The sequence below is a fragment of the Anser brachyrhynchus genome (assembly GCF_964034855.1).
Source record: "Anser brachyrhynchus genome assembly, chromosome: Z".
In the NCBI taxonomy this organism is placed as follows: domain Eukaryota; kingdom Metazoa; phylum Chordata; class Aves; order Anseriformes; family Anatidae; genus Anser; species Anser brachyrhynchus.
In genome coordinates this window covers 13,295,412-13,316,649 of record NC_137697.1, presented here as the reverse complement: position 1 = coordinate 13,316,649, position 21,238 = coordinate 13,295,412, and the positions used below count along the sequence as shown (strand labels likewise).

The window sequence follows — 21,238 nt, the reverse complement described above, 5'->3', positions numbered from 1 at the left end:
AAAATTTTCAGATGGGACTTCAACTCCTTTGAGCCAATACAGGTTTGAAGGAGTAGTTAGGGACAACTCCACTTGCCCTCCCCCTCCTGGAAAAAAAAAAAAAAAAGAAAAAAGAACTGAAAAGATACTATGTTGTGGAGCACTTATACCCATTTGTTAAAATCCTTGCACTGAACATTACCAATAGAATTAATCTAAGTTTATATGAAGATCTAAGTTTAACTTGGCATTATTTTTTAACTTTTTCGTGGTCACCAGAAGAGAAGCATAAGCCAATTTATAAGAGGAAATATGTGCTCAAAAGTATAACTGGGCACAATGTGTTCTTGTTAAAATGCAGCTTCTTTTCACATAAAAATATTGCAACCAGTCCACAAGCAATATCAACAAGTTTCTTGCTATTAACAGCCGAAGTCAGTCATGACTATATATTGACTATTTTTAGGAGGTTTGATGCAATATAAGAATTTACAACTGTAATGAATGGACACCATATTTTGGACCACAAGTATAAGCTGATAAGATTTAAACAGGTTTGGGGGATTTCAAGAGAGAAAATGAGAGGGATTTAAGGGGTAAGTTTTGTGACATCTTCAAAGTATAAGGAGTGCTGTGAAGAAAAGGACAAAGCAGTATAATCTTACATGGGAGGAAGTAAAGAGTTAAGCTATAAATAGTAACATCATTAGCCCCGTGTTTATTATGAACTCAACCTAGTTTCCTGTTAACAAACTGTTTTCTCTCCCCAGTATAAACAGGGTACTAATAAAAAGAAAAATCAGGGAAAAAAATCCCAAACCCCACAGATGTAAACATTAACTTAACCTGCATTAATGTTTATCAGAGTTCCACATGTAAAATAATCCTATTAAAGCAGCTGAGGAAATAGTAGACATGCATGCAACATTAAATAATTCTCTAAATTTTCTTGTCTCAAAAATGGAGTCTGAACATTTCCATAGTCATAGCATCCAACAGAAAGGATTCTTCTTAGTGTCAGTAAATTCTACTTAGAAGGTCTGTTTTTTTTTTTTTTTTTTTGTTATTTTGGATGATAAAGGTTACTTAGGAATTGAGGTTGTTGTAAGAGCAAAGCTGTAACTGTTCTACCTCAAGAAAGACAATACAGCAACACAGAAGTATATACTTTACATTGGTAGATGTCGCTTGTAGTTTGTAACAAACTTATTAATGCTTTATGAAAACTGCCTGCCTTTTCCTGCAGCTGAACTAGATAATAAAGTTTATCTGAGTGAATGTAGATAACTCTACCTGAACTAGTCACTTTAAGCTTTCTTCATAATCAGTGAAGATAAACAGGCTTTCCTAGTGTGTGAAAGATGCCATCTTGTAAGAGGTCTAAAAGAAATCAGCTAACTCATCTGAAAACACCTTTTTCTCTCTTTTGTCTATAAGATTCTCTGGTGGATAGCTACAATGTAGAAGTAGACACTGTAGACATGCAAACTGAAGAGTTGATTACAGCCTGGGAATGGAATCTTTAATTTAGAAAAATTCATGACAAATATTTTGATAACTTCAGTAGCAACAGAATGTAACTGTGTGGTCTGAAACGGACATATACACTATATGGAAGGTAGCTAAGATTAATGATTGTTTTTCCACTTCTAATTTTCCACCCACACAACTGATGTAACAGCCAAACGTTGGTTATGTGTTCATTGGCAGGGAGACAATCTTTCTATTACATTAAAGCCCATATGATAGATATATGGAGTTTTTGTTTTTCAAATAATTGTGAAAAGAGAGAAACCACTTCCAACATTAAGAATGCCAGTGGGCATTTCCAAAGAGATGAGTCAAAGCTAAAATGTGCTTGCTATGTATCTATAGTAGTTACCAACATTTGCTACATATGTTGATGACAAAAGAAGATTCATGACCATAATTAGGAAGGGAGAAAAAAATCCGCTTGCTGTAAGATAGATGACGAAAAGACAATAACTTTGAATAACTGTGATGACCACATTTTGTCAAGAAAATAGTGTTTTCAGACAATTAAATATGTATTTATTTTTTTTAGTTTTGAATTTTTCTGAATTTGTTCTCTCTTCCAGAGTTGTTTGTGCAATTATGTTGTCAGTTATCAGTTTGATCATGTATTTGTCATTTTCCCCAGCAATGTTTAAACTTAACACTGTTTCAACTAATTCCATTCACCTCATTTGTATTTAAAATTTTAATGCAAAACAAACGAACAATCAAACAAAAAGACCAATGCAACAACTTTTTTGGTTTTAAATAACTTTCAGTTAGATATTGAAAGTGAAAAAAATTTGTGCCCTTTACAAGAAAGCTAGTAAAAGACTGAAACTTAAGGTACACTTGCTGAAATTTTGTGGCAATATTTGGGAACTGACAGATCACAGATACCTGTTTAAAGTTACCAAACTCTTTAGTAGACCAATGAAAAGAGGTGGTCCTACCTCCCAGACTTTCTTTTGGAAGATAAAATTTATGAAATTTTGAAGAGATATTGACCAACTGTTCTCTCTACAAAGAAAAATGAGATGCTTCGATTGCTCAAATCCATCTAATAGTATTTTTAAGATGCCATTTTGAAATCACAGTCGTTAGGCTATATATGACACTTTTTTTTTTTCTATTATTATCTATTGATTTTTTTTTTCATTTTGAAATGGGGGCAAAACACTGTAAAGTCAAAAAGTGCAAGAGAAAATTTAGAATTAAAAGAATGGGATAACTTTTCAACAGCATGAGTTTTATTTTTGAATAATCACATTATTTCAATTTGGGAAAGGTTTGCTATTAAAATGCAGCATCTGTCAGTAGAGATATGTATTTTTAGTCAAATCCATCGTTATACATTGTGTATAACTGAACACTATTTGTGTACTATCTGTTTATCAAAAACAGCTGATGAAGTAGCTCTGTAGAATTAATTTTCAGATTGACCCTAACAGCTTCTTTCTCCTGTAACTTGCACATAAACACACAGATCTCTCATATCTTTCTGCAGGAGACTGTGTCAGTTATGTTGTCACACACACTGACCACAACTGCAGAAAAGCCAACACAATAGCAAGAAAGCAAAGATGTTATTTATATTTTTTATCACCAGCTTTATTGGGTCACTTGTGGTCTCTATTTCCTGTTACAGAGGTCAGTATAAAAACAGATGTTATAATAATTAATAGATGATATTTTCCCATCTATGAAAGGCAATGCAGATTTTTATACACCCTTAAGTTCTATCTAGAACAGAAACATTTGAGGGAAAACCGTATACTATATTTTGCTGTAGGAAGGAAAAACATTGGAAGACGCATGCTTTCAAAAGAACAGTGTTTAATATGAAGTAGGATGCATTTAAAAGCTTTATAACAAAGCAAATTCCTTGTAAACATAGTTTTCAGGAAATTTCGTATGCAAGCTATCCACGCCTTTTCCTGACAATGCATTGTATGATATCTCTGAAACTGCAGTTCTTTATCCCAGGTCTAACACTAAGAAGGATTTTAGTTATCTTAGATCAATGGAGGGTCAAGGTTTAGTCTTTTTGTTTGTTTGTTTGTTTTGTTTTGTTTTGTTTAAACAAAAATTGCTGAGGAGGTTTATGTGAAAGATAGGTGGATTTTAATGAATGTGTAGAGATCAGTACGGAGAGTGCCTTGAAGTTTTGTGGATTTTATTTTCTTAAACAAACCATTGAGCAATAATATTTGCATCACTTACTCCTCATATACTGGAGAATTCAAGCTTTTCATCCCAATTGAAATATAAAAACTGTTTTCCAAAATTAAACTCATACAATATCTCCCATGAGAGATACAGTGATCTAATGAAATTCACTTGCCTTTATTTTTTGCTAAGTCAATGTAAATTTTTTTTTTTAACCTTATTTCCCCAAAGTAACGCTTTAGCTTTCTTTTGAAAGGTTATCAGATTTTTTTTTTTTTTAATTTTATTTTTATCTTTTTACCTCTTAGGGATCAGTTATCTATAAATTATGCACTATTTGTTATAAAGTCTCGTCTAAGTTAATTTTTATCTGACATGCTGAAATTGACAAAAAATTGAATTCTCATATGTAACTGAGTGAAATAAAAATGTGATCCTTTGAAGGCTGGAAAAGGGACATAAAATCTGAAAGTCAGGTGCAGGTCTAATAAATTAGACTCAGGTTTGGAGTCCAGTCAGTCCAGTGCCAATATATATCAGGTAAGGGGTTTTTGATCATCGTTCCTGTTACATTTCCAAACAGTCTTGACCCTGAAATTCAATATTGGAGAGGGTTCCTTAGAGAGTAACCTGTCTGCGCTTTGTGGTAGGATACATCTTATACATGTGAAATGTGTCTGTCTAATCTAAGCCATTTGTCAGGAGTTATTTAACTGTCAATAAAAGAAGTACCCCCATAGCCAGATCTAGTCTGCTTTTCTCAGAATAGCTACAGTATTTCTCTTTTACCTTCTCTTCTCTGTCAACTCTAGAACTCTGCCGTCTTGGGTGGAGTTTAATATTCAGTTGTTAAGGGTAGGGTAAGTGAAGTCTTAACTTTTATTAAATTTTTATGTCTATATATAATACAGCAGTATTGCAGTTTTTATTAGGAAAATATCCCTTACTATCAACTAGTAAATGATTTGAAATGTACGGGGTTTGTTTATTGCTTTCTTCATCCTCCTCTAGTTCTCTAGCTCTGGAGTACCTTCTTTCCCCTATTCAAATCCTTTGTTCAGTATCAAAATTTGATTAATGTTTTCTTGGCAATTGTTCATAATTTTGGGTGTGTTTCTTTTTGTGCAAGTTAATTAAATTGGAAGTGAAAGTAACAAAACAATACATGACCTTGAATAAACTACATGATTTTAACACAATATGAGCGAACCTCCCATCCAAAATAAACAATATAGCAAGTTCTTGAAATGATACAACATATTCTCTTAACCATTAAAAAAGGATGTGAGCAGCTCCAGATCTGTGCATTCGGGATAAAAACATTTCACACCTTTTCCCAGGTGCTTCAACATTGTCATGCAAAAATCCATTCCTTATCCTCCAGTAGGAGAGCTACAATGATTTATAAAATGAAAACAGAGCTTGCATTTACTGTGAGGTTTCCAGCCAGGCAAATAGAAAGAAGATAAAATGAAATAAAAAATATAAATACTGAGGTTTCTCCTGCAACTAAAATTTAATCCATGGGTGATTAGAAACTGGATTGCTGTAGAATGATGTCCTATAGAACAGACTGAGAGGTTTTCAAGCAGCTACATGGGAGATCCTGACTGGAATTAAAAGGATCTCATTTAACATCAATAATTTGTAATATTGTAAAATATTACAAATATTTTGTTTCAGTTCTTGGATAGATCTGAATATATTTTTCTGACATTGGTATGGCAAAATAATACATTCCTTAATCCTAAAGTCTGTTCAGCCTTAACTTGACTTGTGGATTCTACATATTTTGCCAAAAATGGTATTAATTTTATCAAATTTTTGACGTATGAGAATGACATGAAAGCTAGTTGGGCTTTCTCTATAGTTAAAGGAAAGGGAGAGTTTCTTCAGGAACTGATTCCTCCCATCTTAAAATATGTGTTATGAATGACTCTCTATATAAGCTCTGTCTTTGAAGTTTTTGTAGAAGGAATCTAAGCAGTGAATTGGACTAGCCATCTAACATCCAGATGTCTAAATTTAGTAAAATAAATTACACCCCAAAGGTCTAGCACCAATTATAAACTGACAGTATGAATCTTCTCCTTGCCTTCAAGAAATGAATCTGGGTTTCACTTGTAATATTGTCTCCATACTAACCCAATCCCTTAGAGGGGTTGTACTCAGGGGTAGAGGAATCTTATCAGAGACAGTCATGTCCCTTGTATTCCTTGACATCTGCCAACAGATCTGCCACAATATTGTTTTTATATTGGTAAATCCTTTTGTACTCCCTTTATAGAATCGTAGAATGGCTCGGGTTGGAAGGGACCTCAGAGATCATCTAGTTCCAACCCCCTGCCGTGGACAGGGATGCCACCCATTAGATCAGGTTGCTCAGGGCCTTGTCTAACCTGGTCTTGAACACATCCAGGGATGGGGCATCCACGACCTCTCTGGGCAACCTCTTCCTGTGCCTCACCACCTTCTGAGTGAAGAATTTCCTCCTAACCTCTAATCTAAATATCTCCTCTTTTAGTTTAAAACTGTTCCCCCTTGTCCTGTCATTATCCAACTGAGCAAAAAGTTGCTCTCCATCTTTTTAGTAAGTCCCCTTTAAATACTGAAAAGCTGCAAAGAGGCCACCCCAGAGCCTTCTCTTCTGTATCTTGACTCTCAGCCTTTATTCATAGGAGAGGTGCTCCAGCCCCCCATGATTATCTTCGTAGCCCTCCTCTGGACCTGTTCTAACAGCTCCACATCCTTCTTCTGCTGGGGGCCCTGGACCTGGATGCAGCACTCCAGTGGGTCCACACAAGGGCAGAGTAGAGGGGGACAATGAATATGAATAGTTCCAGGGAGGATTATATATTAGCAAACTACTATTAATGTGTTTACCACATCACTCTCTGACTGGAATATCGGCATTCATGAATAACCTGTAGATCATTCCAGTCTCTGACAGATCTTCAGAAATCAGTGTACATGTTCATAATAAGGCACATTTCAGAGATGAAAAAGTGTCTATAAGTGATCTCATGCAACAGAGGAGAAAACTATGGTTTCTGAATGCCAGTTTCAGAGAATTCTCTACTTCATCTTCCAAACATCATCTTCCATATTCTGAAATGGAGCAATGCTGGACGCAGGCACAGTCTGGAAGATGAGTGGCTGGGGAGCAGCTCAGCAGAGAGACCTGCAGGTACTGGTCCCACCCCTACATCATGTTTTTAAGACATTCAGACGAGATATATGAGACCAAATTCACATTACTTCTGCTACATAAGGAGAATCAAGCCCACAGTTTCTGCTTCCTGAAGAATGCTGTCCTGCTGAATCCTCAGACAATCTGATAGCCTACAGACTGTTCAAAGGGTTTTCCTACACACTCCATCTGAAAATGCTCTTCTTGTTTGTTTGTTTGTTTTTCTGGAAGAACTTGTGGAGATTTTATTTTCTTTCCTGAAGACATTTGTTCTAACTTTCATAAAAGCACTGAAAGCTACATGCTTTAGCTTGTAGAATTCTGCTGCCCTCTCAAAAACTGAGGTCAGCAAGTGTAAGAAGCTACTGACAGTTTCTTATAGAAGACAGATAGCATGCTGTTGGCAAATATAGGTTGAAAGGGTAACGGTTTAGTTTATAGCAAAAAGGGCCAGTTTCAAACAGACTGGGAGTTCTTCCTCAAAGAAATAAGAAAATGTTTTGAGTCCCTGTTCAGATAGTCCCTAATCACCAATACTGTATCTTTAAAAAGAAATACATAATCTCTTCACACAGTGTCTGAAGCAGGACAATTTAACATGGAATAAGAATATAAAACCAACCTATTAATTCAAGTAACCTGAACAGTCAGCTGATTCTTTTTCTTCTCTTTGAATGGCAATGCCCAGTAAAGCATCCTTTTGGACAAATTGTCTGACTTTGATAAACAGGCTCATGCTACACTGGGTAATGAACTGGCTTAACAGTAGAGCTCTAAAGATTGTAGTGAATTGGTCATAAATATGATCAGAAGGCTGCAGCACCTCTCCTAAGAAGACAGGTTAAGAGAGCTGGCGAAGTTCAGTGTGGAGAAGAGAAAGCTCCAGGAAGACCTCATTGCAGCTTCTCAGTACTTAAAGGGGACTTATAAAAAAGATGGAGAGTGAGTTTTCACATGGGCAGATAGAGACAGGACCACTGGGGACAATTTTAAACTGACATTGGGGAGGTTTATATTAGATGTTAGGATGAAATTCTTTACTCAGAGGGTGGTGAGGCACTGGAACGGGTTGCCCAGAGAAGTTGTGGATACCCCAACCCTGGAGGTATTCAAGGTCAGGTTGGATGCGGCTTTGGTCAACCTGGTCTAGTGGAAAGGGAGGTTGGAACACGATGATTTTTAAAGTCCTTTCCAACCAGGTCATTCTATCACTCTATGATTAGTCAGCAGAAAAGTTGTATTATAAAATAGAAGGAAAAATAGAAGAAAGGGACCTGCAGGTGCTGGTCAACAGCAGGCTCCATGTGAGCCAGCAACGTGCCCTGGCAGACAAGGGGGGCAAGCTGCATTTTGGGGTGCATTAACCACAGCATAGCCAGCCGTTCAGAAGAGGTGATCCTCCCAGTGTATTTGGTGCTGGTGCGGCCTTACCTTGAGTATTGTGTGCAGCTCTAGTCTCCATAATATAATAAGGATGACAAGGTCTTTGAAAGCATCCAGAGGATAGCAACAGAGCTGGTAACAGTCCTGGAAGGCATGTCCTGTGAGGAGAGGCTGAGGACACTTGGGTTGTCCAGTTTGGAGAAAAGGAGGCTCAGCAGCAGCCTCATTGCTTGCTGCAACTTCCTGAGGAGGGGACGTGGAGACGGAGGTGCTGGTCTCTGCTCCCTGGGAACTGATCACAGGATGTGTGGGAACTGCACCAGGGGAGAGAGGTTCAGACTGGACATTAGGAACAATTTATTTACCATGAGAGTGGTCAAACACTGGAACAGTCTTCCTAGAGAGGTGGTTGATGCCTCATGCCTGTCAGTGTTCAAGGGGCATTTGGACAATGTCCTCACCAATATGCTTTAACTTTTGGTTAGTTCTGAGTTGGTCAAGCAGTTAGACTTGATCTTTGAAGTTCCCTTCCAACAGTTCTATATGCATGGAGATTCAAAAATGGAATCACAGGCAAAATTTCTTTCAGGAAATTATGTTTTCTTTTCATTCTCAAAACTAAGTGGGCCTCATATTTGGAAACTATGTCGGGATGTGATGATATTATTGCAAATAAAGGCACGCTTCAGTAGCCTGCATTGGCTGTCTCAGTTTCAGGTGGAATTATAAAAGTGGGGGGGAAATCATCTGGATGTGCTACAGTTTGGCTGATGATTTCCTGGTGATTTCCTTTGGTCTTGATGGGAAATTCCAATGGTTGTAAGGACGACTGCAATATAAAATGTTAGGGATATTTCTGTTTTAACTGTCTGAGGTGGAAGAGGAGATTCTCATGGAAAAATATGACTGGAAAATAAAAACAATAACCACAAACACAACCATCAAAAAATAAAAACCAACAAGCTCACTTCAATAATTTTTTTTTTCTTCCAATATCACTACAGATCTGGATATTTAGTAATGGGACAACCAGCCATCAGTCTTCCTGTTTAGGAACATAGGTATGCTACTAAACAGAGATTTTGTCAGCCTTGTTTTTCAGTTCTAAATGAAGAGCAGTACAAATTACTTTTGTGCTACAGAATTTTGACAATCATTTGATAATCTCTTTCTACATAATTAAAAATAAAGAGATTCTGAAAAAAAATAAAAATTTGAAATTGCATAGGAACTTTAAAAACAACAGGAACATTTTTGCTGACTGCTGACTGCAGCATGGTAATCCTTTCTGCTGAGTCAGGTAACGACCTCTAGTTTCCTTTTAAAGTGAAAGTTCGTGATAGATCAAGGTACTTTTTGCAATACTAGTATTGAAAAGAACATTTGGCCTTCAAGCTTGTAACTGAAATAAGCTTTTCTGTTGTGTATTATCAATTATTTTACTTTTTTTCTCAGAGCATGTGTACTTGGATGAATTATGTCTTGCCCATGCACGTATTTTTTCAGAGTAATTGTATTTATTCACTTTAATACATATTGTTTTGATTAGCAAAGACTGCAGGACTGAACTCAAAATATAAAATAATTTATTTCTTATGTTGGATCTATACAGGACATAAAACAATGATTAATTTCAGATTATTGAAACAACCTATCGTTTTAAAATTTCTGGAATTTATACCAGGTTTCCTCACATTTCCATATTGATGTTTTGTGTGTTTGCTACAGCGGCTTTCATATATTGTTGCTTTCATCGAAAAGAAACAAAACAATTTAAAATGGGACTTGATTTCTATTAACTTCACTCCATAAAATTGTATCTGTATTTAAGGCTGAGAAAAACATTGTAAGCAATGGGATGAATCTTAGCTCTTTTCTTCAGGTTGCTATAAAACTAAAGTGAAATTATCTGTCACTGAAATTTATATTTATGACTTAGGTATTAACACAAATATTAATTCATTGGCTGTATATTGCATAATGGGGCATATGAAGGATGAAGAAGTGAAGCTGTAGCCAAATACTGTAAAAAATCTCTTTTTAGAGTGTTACACTTTTATAGATTGGCTTAGATTCATGTCCTGTTTTAATGATGAGAGTATGTACGAAAACTGAACTCAGCTGGATATTGGACTCACCCCATGACTGTTTCTTTGATACATTACCTCAAACCACCACTTCTGTTTGGACTAATTTTATCCTACTTCTTTGCTAGCACGAGTGTGGAAGGATCTTCCTTTTCTTTCATTCTGGCTATTCTTCACCTTAATCCCATTAACAAACAGCTAGATTCAACAGTGCAGACAAAAGAAAATTATTGCTTGATAGAAGCTTAAGTCTGAGTTCCATTACAATGTAGAATATAAAGTTGCATTGCTCAAATGTTTTCATGATCCCATCTGGATTCAGGGGGGCTAAGAGATATAATTCAGTTTGGGCAAGTGTACCTGAAAAGGTATCTTGAGAAACATGCCATTTTGTAGTCTAACTGAAAGAGTGTAGCTTACAGTTGTTAGGGGTCTAAATCAATGAAGACCCTGTGTTGGGAAGAAAGCCAAAGTCAGTAATGAATACCCTGAAGTCAAAAGAGAGCCCTTCTGTCATAAGGGACAGCTACATCTGGAGAAAGACAACACAATGCAACAACAGAAGAATGTGGGATGATCGTTGTCTGAGACCAGTTTTCTTTTGCTGGGAATACTGAGGAAAAATAGAATGAGAGTAAATTTGTAGCCTTTGCTCTTAGGAGCCTTTGCTCTTTGCTCTTGCTCTTTGTTCAGCTTTGCTTTTAGGTTTAGAGATGACGGCTATGGGCAGCAATACAGCATGTGAAGGTTATACAGGAAGGGTGTACAGGACCTTGAGGATGGTCAAACAAATTATCTTCTTTCTAGATTCCTTGCATACAGCCACTTCTGAAGTGTGATTTCTGATCCTGCCAACCTAAAACCTGAACGAGTCAAGGAATACCAGGTGCATATTGTGGAGAGTCCTATGTCAGATACAGACAGGCCAAGTGTAATATGTGGACATGGAATAAGAGTAGGTCTTCTGCTATTAAAGACTGTTCCAATTCCACCAGAACCATGCCTGTTGCAGGTACAAGAGCTGGGCAAAAGTCTGCTACTCCTGATGAAGATACAGTGAGCAGCTAGAGAGTGAGGGATGAAATAATGGAAATGGGTATTTCCTTTGGGATGTGTTCAGTTCTGAACCTTCAACTCTACTCCTTGCTACAAGTACTGTCAACAAGGAGGAATCAGCAGGGATGGTAACTCCTCCAAGAGATTCAGCTGGTTGATTTTGCTAACTATGCAGTCCTGACCAAGTTTGTATTGACAAGTGATCTACTAATGGGCAGAACTTGTACAACAATTGTCTGAGCATTGCTTCAGCCAACTTCACTGTGAGCTAACTGAGGGGTGTGTACCACAGAACAGCAGGGAAGTCTCACCTATATTTAAAAATTGGTTGCTGGAAGAAGAACAGAGAAAGTAAGCTTTCTGGAGTTCTCTGTATGCTACAACCTTGTAATGCAGCGTGCTCATTCCTCTGTGCTTATTCTGAGAGTGATTTATTTGCTTGTGTGTGGATATGTCAGAGAGGGAGAATCAGAAAGAGAGAGAGGTTTGTTTCATTGATAATGCTACTTGCTGCTTTAGCACTCAATTTTATTTCTGGCCAGACACTGACAGAAATAACAATTTTATTTTTGGTCAGATGCTGTCAGAAATATCACAGCAGCAGCTGGAATGGTGGAGTATGTAATTGAGGATGTCTCTGATATGAACTGCAGGGACAGGCAGCGTCATCTTTGATGAATATGTATATTAAATCAAGAAATGTGTAATGTGCATTTATATTTGCTTCCCAAAGCTGTGCAGTAACTTGAAACAATGTAATAATTCCTGTCTTTCCCAATCTATTTCTCATAGCATTGTAAAACTTTTCAGGCCTGCATACACAACTCTACATAATGCTCTTAAAAAAACAGAGGGCCATTTTAACCAGAAGAATCATAAATCTAGGATTTAGCTCCTGAGGAAACAGATGGGGAACTAAAGGACAACCAGACTGATTCTAATTTAGCTAGCTCTAACTGAAATTAAAAATGTAAAGCTATTCTACCTCTGTCCTTTGCCAAATGTGACTGAGAATCTGTCAAGAAAATACCACTCTGAACAAAGGAGAGTGTTTTGTCTCCCACGAGGACCTATGCATGTACCAAGCCTGAGGAGACACATTGTGCCAACAGTGGTGGAAGCCAAGTTCCTTTCCTTTGGGTGGAGTCCGTCTAGCATGGCAAGAACTGTGGCCATACTTCTAGGTAAGGGTGTTAGAAACGCTATCTGTGCCCTGCTCGTCTCTCCTTCATCTCAGAGATGGATTGTGGTTCTTCCTTGTCCTTTAGCTTAAAGTAATTTGTCACAACTTAAAAAGTCTGTCAGGAGTTTCTGTTTGATGTTTTGAAACAGAGATATTAAGAACTGCATCACTGTGTAAGTCTACTGTGAACTGACAAGGCTGTTACAACTGCTTATAAAAATCAGTATTTCTAATTGCCTTATCTAGCATAAATGCCTTAGGACAATAGATAGTTGAAGATTTAGTGAACGTGGCCAACCATGTTTCCCCGCAGAGATAGTTTTGCAAAATGGAAAATCCCCAAGTCAGGCAAAAGCAAAATAAAAGTAAGGCTTTCTGAACCAGAGACCAATTGGGGTGGCAATGACTGTGATCCACAGGGCATGCTTGGGTCAGGAAGGGGAAGAGGTGGGTGTACTGTACAATGTAAATGTGTGGAAGTTCCTGTTGGAGAGATGAAGAGCACAGGAATAAGAAAGGGGGGGGAGGGGTGTCATCCAGAATTCTTGAGAGATACCATATGCATCTGGTGACATCTTGCCCATCTCACATCACTCACCTGTTTTGTTTTGTTTCATTTTTTTCCCCCAATTTCTTTTTAGTGTGATGTGGAAAGAAGGTGGGGAAGTGGGTTAAGGTGAGATTTTTTTATTTTTTTATTGTAAACATTCTCTCTCTCTATATATATACATATGTAGAAATAGGCTTTTATTTTAGAATCCTAAGCAAAGTTTGTTCCATAGAACAGGAGAAACATTCCTAGGAGAAACATTTCTTTCTCGGTGGGCCCACAGAAGCTTTAGAACCCAGAGACCCTGCAAATGAGATGCACCCCCTCCCCCCCAAACAAACAGACAAACAAACCAAAAAACAGTGTGTGGATTGTGTACCAGGAGAAATATAAAAAGTGCTGTAATCTGTTACAATGACAAGATCTTTTAACCTGAGCAGTAGAACCATTGCTGCTGATAATAGTTTTCCAGCTTAAGCTGGAATGGCAATATTTAATATTGAACTCTAGGCTTTTTTTGAAAATAAGTATGTATCTATCTATTTTTAACTGTTTTAAAACACATATATTCTGCTTGAGTATAATGACACATAACATCATTTAAAATGTAGGTGCCAATGAAGCAGAGAGTTCACAGACAAGGCTCCATTAAATAAATTGAAGAAAATTATTATTTGTTACTGTTAGAATGACAATAGTTTCTGTAGCATGTGAAAAATTTTTGACACATCTAGGTGTTCTCAGGCTAGATTCTTAGACAATTTTAATAATCAGTGACATTAATGGGGACTGTATTGATAGATGGCCTCTGAGGGTTTGACACTCTCCAGTTTGTCTCTGAAAATCTGAGAATGTCTCCAGGTAAGCCAACACAGAAGCTGAACTTATTTTACTTTTTGTATTTCTTTTTCTCTCTCTACTGTCAATAGGATTCCCAGAAAACAAAACAAACCAAAACAACAACAACAACAACAACAAACAGAACTATATTGTGGGACTGATTTCCGACATCTAGGAATCTGCACTCCTTTCATTCGCTTCATGATCTGCTGCGGGATCAAACCTGCAACTTAGGAGAGGAATGAAATGGAACTGTGTGTACCTGCTGGGTTGTATTAACCCTTGTTTTGGTTGTAAGCAGAAAAGTTGCCTTTTATAAACATTTTTTTTAATTACTCAGTTGTGTTCATTCTTACACACAAATTCTTTTTCCTTTAGCCTCAGTTCTAATGTCTAGGAGTTGCTAGGCTCACTTGCAAGAAACTAAATGTTCATTACCAGTATGAAAAATCTGTTATAAAAGTGTTCAGGAAAATTTTTAAACACCAACATTAGTTTCATTGCATTATCACTCATATTAATGTGTTAGGTAACTCATAACTTTTTGTCTCTCTGAGGGAAAAAATGAGGCATAGACAAATGAAACTACATGTGCCTGAAATATTATCTGAAATCCCTAACAAAGACTGCTTGTTCTCTGGAACTCCCGTTCACTCATGTCCTCTGTTCTCCATTCTTCTAGGGAGACATTCTGAAATCCAACTGTCTCTTACCAATACCCTGAGCAGCCATAGGCTCCCCCAAACTTTTCTATCCCTTGTCTTTACCCTGACCTCTACTGAAATACTCCAACCTGCTAAAACTTTCAGTGTCATATTCCAGGCTCCCTCCCACCTCCAGAACCTCCTGGACACCTTCCAGCTACTTGTACAAAAATTCTACATTGCTTAACGTGAGACTAGCTTGGTCCAGATAGAGCACTGCCAAGTTTGAAACAGCAAAACACTGTGTAAAGCTTGTGTGTGAGTGTAAAGCTTGGATTCAGTAACAAGACACAGACTGCACGAAATACTATGAATTTTTTCATGTGCTTCCATTGACTGGAGATTGTAAGACAAGAAAGTCAGGACTTAGAAACTCTGTTGCCATACCTCAAATCTAAAAAAAAAAACCAAACAAAAAAACCCCAAAAAAACAGAATTTGTTTTAATGTTCAATGGAAGATATATATTTCTCTGCACCAGTAAAGACTGCTTACTTAAATGTTTATAGCCAGAATCACTCTAATAAATAGCAGTCAGAATCCATCTGTTCTTCAAAATGCCTTCCTTAGAAGCAGACCCTTCTGGGTCAGATCTGAATGTGATTGCATAAGGCAACTGCAGAACTACTTTAATGTAGATGTTGAGGGACTTCCTCATGTGGATTAATATCAGTTATCAGAGAGCCTTTGAGCTTGCTCTAGATACTGTCTGCTTCTCTGTGTGCTGTGGCAAGCTGAACAAAATAGTAGTGTGTTCAGTTTTGGGCCCCTCACTACAAGAAGGACATGGAGGCCCTGGAACGTGTCCAGAGAAGGGCTACGAAGCTGGTGAAGGGCCTGGAACACAAGTCCTATGGGGAGCGGCTGAGGGAACAGGGGTTGTTTAGTCTGGAGAAGAGGAGGCTCAGGAGACCTTATTGCTCTCTACAACTACCTGAAAGGAAGGCGTATGGAGCTGGGGGTCGGCCTCTTCTCATGGATAACTAATGATAGGACTCGAGGGAATAGCCTCAAGTTGCACCAGGGGGAGGTTCAGGTTAGAAGTTAGGAGACATTTCTTCTCAGAAGGAGTAGTCAGGGATTGGAATGGGTTGCCCAGGGAAGTTGTGGTGTCACTGTCCCTGGGGGTGTTTAAGGAAAGGTTGGACATGGCTTAGGGACATGGTTTAGTGGGTGATACTGGTGGTAGTGGGATGGTTGGACCAGATGATCTTGGAGGTCTTTTCCAACCTTTATAATTCTATGAAAATATTGTAAAGTAAGGTTTTGTGTTCATTTTGCTTACGGTGGGACTGATACAGATATTGGAACACTAATTGTCTTTCCAAAGAAGACAACCATTTGCATCCTAGAGAGAATAGAAAAAGAAGAAATATGAGGATGGTCAGAGCCTATTCATCAACTACACCACAAAGTCTTTTAAGCAGCTGGACACTAAATATTGTTCTTAAAACAGAAAACTTTTTTTTGGGGGGGATATACAAAATCTCTGTCTTCAAGAAATATACCAGTGATAAAAAAAGCCATGATCTGGTTTCTAGTGGATAAAGTCATTCAAATATTTAACTAGTAAAACAGATGAATAGATAAGGAGCAGAATAATAAAGGCTTCATTTAAACTAGCATAGGAACAGGGTAGAAGAGAAAGTGAGATAATGAAACTCAGGCAGAATAGGTGTTTTAAAGTTACAAAGCTATAAGAAACGTAAAAATTAAACAGACCTAGAATTATCACAGTAGTCTGTGGAACTGGATACTCAACTATTGAGTAAGACATTTTAAAATATACGAAAAAGCTTCAGCAACATCTCCTTATTCCTACTACATGTTTCTCTAGCCTAAACGGTAGAGCAAATGAACTTAAAATATACATGTATTTATTGGATATTAACCATAGATAAGAGTATATACTGAAAACAGGTAATGCAAACTTTTCTTTTACTCAAGATGAATGCATTAAAGAAAAAAAAAAAAGAGGTAGCAGTAGTACAGTGTTTCTGTGTTGTTGAAAAACTGCTGAAAACAGAGACTGCTGCGTTTCAGTTGTGAGTAAAATTAGTCCTTCATATATTCTCTTCCCCATAAAACTAATTGATGTTTATGGCAAAGTTGTGTTGCCACAGCTTAAAAGCATTGTGTCACTGAGGCTGTCCATTTGATTTCCCATTTGTTTTGTTTATGAACAGTAAACCACATGGTAAAGTGGTGCATCTCTTAATACATTACAACAAATAATATAGATCATGTGTCCATGTGCCAAGAGACGAAACTGATCAATTATATTTCCTCAGTGATGAAACACTTAGAAGCTAGAATACTGTTAAGAAAAATCTTGTGTAAAATCCTAGCGTACGAAAGTTCCCAAACTTCACATTGTTCTATTCTTATGTCGTGACTTTCAGCTATGATGAACATGCAGGAATGACATACATTAAAATAACTTTGACAAGTACTTCAAATTTCAAAACCTCATGTCTAAGCCGTGGTGTTATTTTAATTAATTTATTGAAATTTATTGTTTTAACATGCAAATATTAGACTTTCTGCTAACATTTATTCATGGTCTGCAATTTGAGACAATGAACCATTCCAAAATAAATGTGAATAACTTTGCCACATGTGGTCAGCTTTGCACACCAGAAAGAATAAGCAAGAAAATATATTTAGTGTCCCCATCACTTTTTCACTCTAAAATGAATGTACAGCATAATGTGTATAGGGACACAACTGCTCAGTATTATCTGGATTCTGAACAGATCATCAAATTAATATAAAGTCTGAATGCTTCACCACGATGGATCCAAAGACTATTTGCTCACATTTTAAAAGTGGCAAGGGAAGGAAGGACTGAGAGAAATAATGCTATGAAATAAGAAGAAATGTGTACCATGTAAGTTTAGGGTTATGCTAGTCACCTGTAATGAACTTTGAAGTTCAGCATGACAAGGAACAGAAGAGAAGTGTTAGATAAGAAATAGAATGGAATAGTTCAGCTGGAACTATTGGCTATTTAAAAGATCATCTAGTCCTACTGCTTGACCAACTCAGAACTAACCAAAAGTTAAAGCATATTGGTGAGGACATTGTCCAAATGCCCCTTGAACACTGACAGGCATGAGGCATCAACCACCTCTCTAGGAAGACTGTTCCAGTGTTTGACCACTCTCATGGTAAATAAATTGTTCCTAATGTCCAGTCTGAACCTCCCTCCCCTGGTGCAGTTCCCACACATCCTGTGATCAGTTCCCAGGGAGCAGAGACCAGCACCTCCGTCTCCACGTCCCCTCCTCAGGAAGTTGCAGCAAGCAATGAGGCTGCTGCTGAGCCTCCTTTTCTCCAAACTGGACAACCCAAGTGTCCTCAGCCTCTCCTCACAGGACATGCCTTCCAGGACTGTTACCAGCTCTGTTGCTATCCTCTGGATGCTTTCAAAGACCTTGTCATCCTTATTATATTATGGAGACTAGAGCTGCACACAATACTCAAGGTAAGGCCGCACCAGCACCAAATACACTGGGAGGATCACCTCTTCTGAACGGCTGGCTATGCTGTGGTTAATGCACCCCAAAATGCAGCTTGCCCCCCTTGTCTGCCAGGGCACGTTGCTGGCTCACATGGAGCCTGCTGTTGACCAGCACCTGCAGGTCCCTTTCTTCTATTTTTCCTTCTATTTTATAATACAACTTTTCTGCTGACTAATCATAGAGTGATAGAATGACCTGGTTGGAAAGGACTTTAAAAATCATCGTGTTCCAACCTCCCTTTCCACTAGACCAGGTTGACCAAAGCCGCATCCAACCTGACCTTGAATACCTCCAGGGTTGGGGTATCCACAACTTCTCTGGGCAACCCGTTCCAGTGCCTCACCACCCTCTGAGTAAAGAATTTCATCCTAACATCTAATATAAACCTCCCCAATGTCAGTTTAAAATTGTCCCCAGTGGTCCTGTCTCTATCTGCCCATGTGAAAACTCACTCTCCATCTTTTTTATAAGTCCCCTTTAAGTACTGAGAAGCTGCAATGAGGTCTTCCTGGAGCTTTCTCTTCTCCACACTGAACTTCGCCAGCTCTCTTAACCTGTCTTCTTAGGAGAGGTGCTGCAGCCTTCTGATCATATTTATGACCAATTCACTACAATCTTTAGAGCTCTACTGTTAAGCCAGTTCATTACCCAGTGTAGCATGAGCCTGTTTATCAAAGTCAGACAATTTGTCCAAAAGGATGCTTTATTGGGCATTGCCATTCAAAGAGAAGAAAAAGAATCAGCTGACTGTTCAGGTTGCTTGAATTAATAGGTTGGTTTTATATTCTTATTCCATGTTAAATTGTCCTGCTTCAGACACTGTGTGAAGAGATTATGTATTTCTTTTTAAAGATACAGTATTGGTGATTAGGGACTATCTGAACAGGGACTCAAAACATTTTCTTATTTCTTTGAGGAAGAACTCCCAGTCTGTTTGAAACTGGCCCTTTTTGCTATAAACTAAACCGTTACCCTTTCAACCTATATTTGCCAACAGCATGCTATCTGTCTTCTATAAGAAACTGTCAGTAGCTTCTTACACTTGCTGACCTCAGTTTTTGAGAGGGCAGCAGAATTCTACAAGCTAAAGCATGTAGCTTTCAGTGCTTTTATGAAAGTTAGAACAAATGTCTTCAGGAAAGAAAATAAAATCTCCACAAGTTCTTCCAGAAAAACAAACAAACAAACAAGAAGAGCATTTTCAGATGGAGTGTGTAGGAAAACCCTTTGAACAGTCTGTAGGCTATCAGATTGTCTAAGGATTCAGCAGGACAGCATTCTTCAGGAAGCAGAAACTGTGGGCTTGATTCTCCTTATGTAGCAGAAGTAATGTGAATTTGGTCTCATATATCTCGTCTGAATGTCTTAAAAACATGATGTAGGGGTGGGACATATCCCTACTTGGTAAACTTGACTTGGAATGCACACAGGTCTTTTGAATTGGGCTGGCTTGAACAGGATAGTGGAGGACCAGATGTATATATAATAAATAGAAAGGTAGTGTAGCCTTCAGTGTTTGTCTCTTTTAACTTCTTATTTCTTCTGGTCAAAGATAACAGTAGAGCACTTCCCATCCTACCATATCTGAGTCTGGTTGTACAATGATCTTGGAGAGGTGCTGATATTTTTATTGTCAACTATTGCAGAGGTTCTAAAGGTAGCTGTCAAGAGCTGATAGCAAAATTTATCACCTTTCTCCTTTCCCTTTCCCTTTGAAATCTTTTTCAAGTCAGATTTCTTCTGTCTTGTTGATACTGAGACTAGAATCTTTGTATTTATTCAACAACAATTTAGACTTAAGGCCTCTTTCATTTGGCTTGAATTTAGCAAGCAACATGGTATGTATTTTAGAAACTTTTCTTGACCTCTTTAGTTCTGCACATTATATTACAAATAAGTCTCTGACTATTCTTAAAAGAAAAACAAACCAAAAAATACACCACAGAACAAAACAGAAACAACAATAAAATCTCTAGCCCCTAAAAGGATATTACATTTTTGTAAGTAGATCTACAATATAATTTATAGACCTCACCTCAAAAATCAATAGTATAGAAGAGCTTTGCAACAGACGTTTAGCTCAAATCACCTCTATTACTTTATATGAGTTTTAAAGAATCAGGACACTAGAAATAGAAAAGTTAGCTACATACAATAACTCTGCATTTCCTATTCACAGATGGGAGGAACTGGGAAGTTAGAAACAGGAGCCAACTAATGAAAGGAAAGGTGGTTCTAACAATCACTAAAGAACTCTGTTAAAGATAACAATGAGCCATGTTTTACGCTGTTTCCATGAGAAACCAATTACTTCCTAGCACATAAGACTGTTCTTGCGATGTTCATTTTTGCTCAAATCTAATGCTGTAGGAATTCCAGAGTAATCCATTTTTGAGTTTTGTAGTCTGAAAATAGGGATTCCATGAAGATTTATCATTTAATCACTAGCAGAGGAATGTACAGTAAAAAAAAATCTGAGGAAGCTCTTCCATGAAATACAGAGATTGAACAATTTATTTATTTATTTATTTATTTATTTATTTTCAGCTATGATTCATATTCTACGGAAACAGAATCATTTTGTCCATCTTTAATAGTATTAACAGTCTTTCTTAGAAGCCTAACTGGTACTAACTGATAGTACTGTAACACTGAGATTCTCAGAAGTCTGTGTGGGCAGCAAATAGTACACGATCTACATGACAAATATATCTGCATGTGAAAGGGACAGTCAATGGTACCGCACAAACAGGCACCACAATGCTGAGTCAAAAGTATCTAGAATTTGTCTGGAACGATGTACATTTGTTTTAGGAAATGGCTTGTGCTCATTCCCACATTTTTGGTACCTTTTCTTAGTCTTATTAAAAAAAACAGAATACTATGACTTTTTTTTTGTTGCGGCCACATTGAAATATGTCTCTTTGAGAAATGAGTTCAAATGTAATTAAGGCTGAAGAACTATATTAAAAATAGTCAGGCCCAGTTAGTTCTTTTCATGCCGGTTCCTCTACAATCAACAGCAGAACAGAGTGTTCAGAATTATGCTTATTCTCAAT

At 37.5% G+C, this 21,238-nt stretch overlaps 1 long non-coding RNA gene across 1 annotated transcript in view; it reads left to right on the top strand.

Annotated features, from left to right (window-relative positions):
* Positions 1-21,238, top strand: part of LOC308185195 — a 123,457-nt gene that overhangs the window by 10,927 nt on the left and 91,292 nt on the right. The window lies entirely within an intron of this gene.